General features: G+C 45.8%; 1 protein-coding gene across 4 annotated transcripts in view; it reads left to right on the forward strand.

Moving 5' to 3' along the window:
* LOC135106471 (nuclear hormone receptor FTZ-F1 beta-like) overlaps positions 1-2500 on the forward strand; it is a 186785-nt gene that overhangs the window by 69442 nt on the left and 114843 nt on the right. The gene's annotated exons all lie outside the window — the stretch shown is intronic.

Consider the following 2500-nt stretch of genomic DNA (forward strand, 5'->3'; position numbering starts at 1 on the left):
CTCTCTCTCTCTCTCTCTCTCTCTCTCTCTCTCTCTCTTTCTCTTTTTCTTTCCCACGATTTCCCTGTCCCTTCCCTCTCCCTTCCCTCTCTTCTTTCTGCTCCCACTCTCCACCCTCTTTCTTTCTCTCTCTCCACCCTCTCCTCCTTTTCTGCTTGTCTCTCCCTCTTTCTTCTGTTAGGAGTATTGGGGAGAGAGAGAGAGAGAGAGAGAGAGAGAGAGAGAGAGAGAGAGAGAGAGAGAGAGAGAGAGAGAGAGAGAGAGAGAGAGAGAGAGAGAGAGAGAGAGAGAGAGAGAGAGAGAGAGAGAGAGAGAGAGAGAGAGAGAGAGAGAATTACTTTTATTTTTTCCTTTTTTCTCTCATTTCGTAACTTTCCCGACAGTATGATTGACTGATTGACTGACTGATTGATAGACTGACTGAGTTTCGGTGTTTCAACATTTAACATCATGGTGAGGGAAAAAAAGAAAGCAAAAAAAGGAAGGAAAGTTAAGTGTATCCGTTCTCATTTTATTGTGTTATGCTTGAGTCTGTTCTTTGTCACTCGTAATTCCCTCATAACTCTTTCGTAACTCTTATAACTCATTCTTAACTCACTCGTAATTCAATCATAGCTCATTCGTAATTTGTTCATAACTCACCTTAACTCACCTAACACTCTCCTAACTCACTCATTCGTAACTTAAAACACACTAATGTCTCACTCAAAATTCACTCCTAACTTACTCATAGCTCACTCATAACTCACTAACAACACTAATAACACAAACACATATCTCACGCACTCATAGCTCTCATAACTCACAAAAGACTCATAACTTTCATAACTCACAACTCTTACAGCTCACAAAAATCTCACAACTCTTTCATAACTTTTTCATAACCATTTCATAACTCACACAAATCTCATTACTTCTTAAACTCACTTCTAAAAACTGACTCTGAGCGTGTACCAAGCTGCCTCAAGTCTACGTGTTCTGGGAAGGAAATACTTTCGTGGGTGTTATCGTGAGGAAGTCAGTTGTCTGAGCACTAAAGAAAAAAAAAACGTACCACAAGCTGATAAGATATACATACATACGTGGCCCACTAAGATGGTATTATCCGTAGTGTCATTGCCATACTGAACAGTGAATACCTTTTGTGCCTTATCTGGGAAAGGACAAGTGGTCTGGAGGAGGAGGAGGAGGAGGAGGAGGAGGAGGAGGAGGGACAAATACCGCAGACTTGTTGGTCCTTACATGGCTGTTTGTGAAGGCTTTACTAATATACAGTTACGGAATGAAGATACAATAGGTGAGGAGGAGGAAGAGGAGGAGGAGGAGGAGGAGGGCAAGGAGAAGAAGAAGAAGAAGAAGAAGAAGAGGACGATGGAGGATGACGAAATAGAGGAGGTATAGGATCATAAACTCTCTCTCTCTCTCTCTCTCTCTCTCTCTCTCTCTCTCTCTCTCTCTCTCTCTCTCTCTCTCTCTCTCTCTCTCTCTCTCTCTCTCTCTCTCTCTCTCTCTCTCTCAGCTCGTAACCCAGGTAGCGGCGTCCTTTGCATCACCTGTGTGGCCTCGTTTCTCCCGGCACTCGTCACCATTCATCTTACCTGTAGCCGTAAAGTAAAGCAATAAAGGTAGGCAGAAAGGTGTGCTGAGGGGAGACGTAAAGATAACCCCATCCAAACCTTAACGCCTCAGTAAGTGAAGGGAATTTACACTCGTCAGCTTCTTGTTCTAGTTTTAAGGCAGCGTTTCGTCAGGGAATTGTGGTGTTTTCTGTCTGTTTCCCCTCACATACGTACATACAGACAGGCACAGACACAGAGACAAACACACATAAACACACACACACACACACACACACACACACACACACACACACACACACACACACACACACACACACACTGCTAGACTACTTCACATGCAGTCACCCTTGCACCGCCACCCCTGCCTGTTACACCATTAAAGAAGTGTGAAGTATAACACCCTTACACCCTTACACCTTAACACCACCATTACCACGACGGCCGCCCCTCGCCCTCCCCTCCCAAGCAGTGGCCTCGTTGTACCACTTGGGGAACACGCCCGGGGCATCACGTATTCTGTTACGGGTGTATTTTGGAGGTTGCGATCGTCCCTGGCCTTGGCGTCGCCCTGGTCCTCGTCACGTCCAGCTGGGAGCGTGTCACGTCCACCCTCCGCCACCCACATGTCGCGCATTAGACGTAAATTCAGCCCCATTGTGACTCACGCGTCCTACCGATGCGCCGAGGCTGCTGACTGACTGAGTGTGACTGGCTGGCGTGTGCTGATTTGTGTGTGTGTGTGTGTGTGTGTGTGTGTGTGTGTGTGTGTGTGTGTGTGTGTGTGTTCTCTTCCCTTAGTTTTCCTTCACCTTCCTCTCCTCCTGAGTGGAAGAGCAGTAAGGAGACGTTGTTTTACTTGTTTAATGTTGACTCTTCCTTAAAGAGAGAACATTTTATCAATGGGAAATGAGTCTTGTCTG

This window comes from Scylla paramamosain, chromosome 13, assembly GCF_035594125.1.
Source record: "Scylla paramamosain isolate STU-SP2022 chromosome 13, ASM3559412v1, whole genome shotgun sequence".
NCBI classification, from domain to species: Eukaryota; Metazoa; Arthropoda; class Malacostraca; order Decapoda; family Portunidae; genus Scylla; species Scylla paramamosain.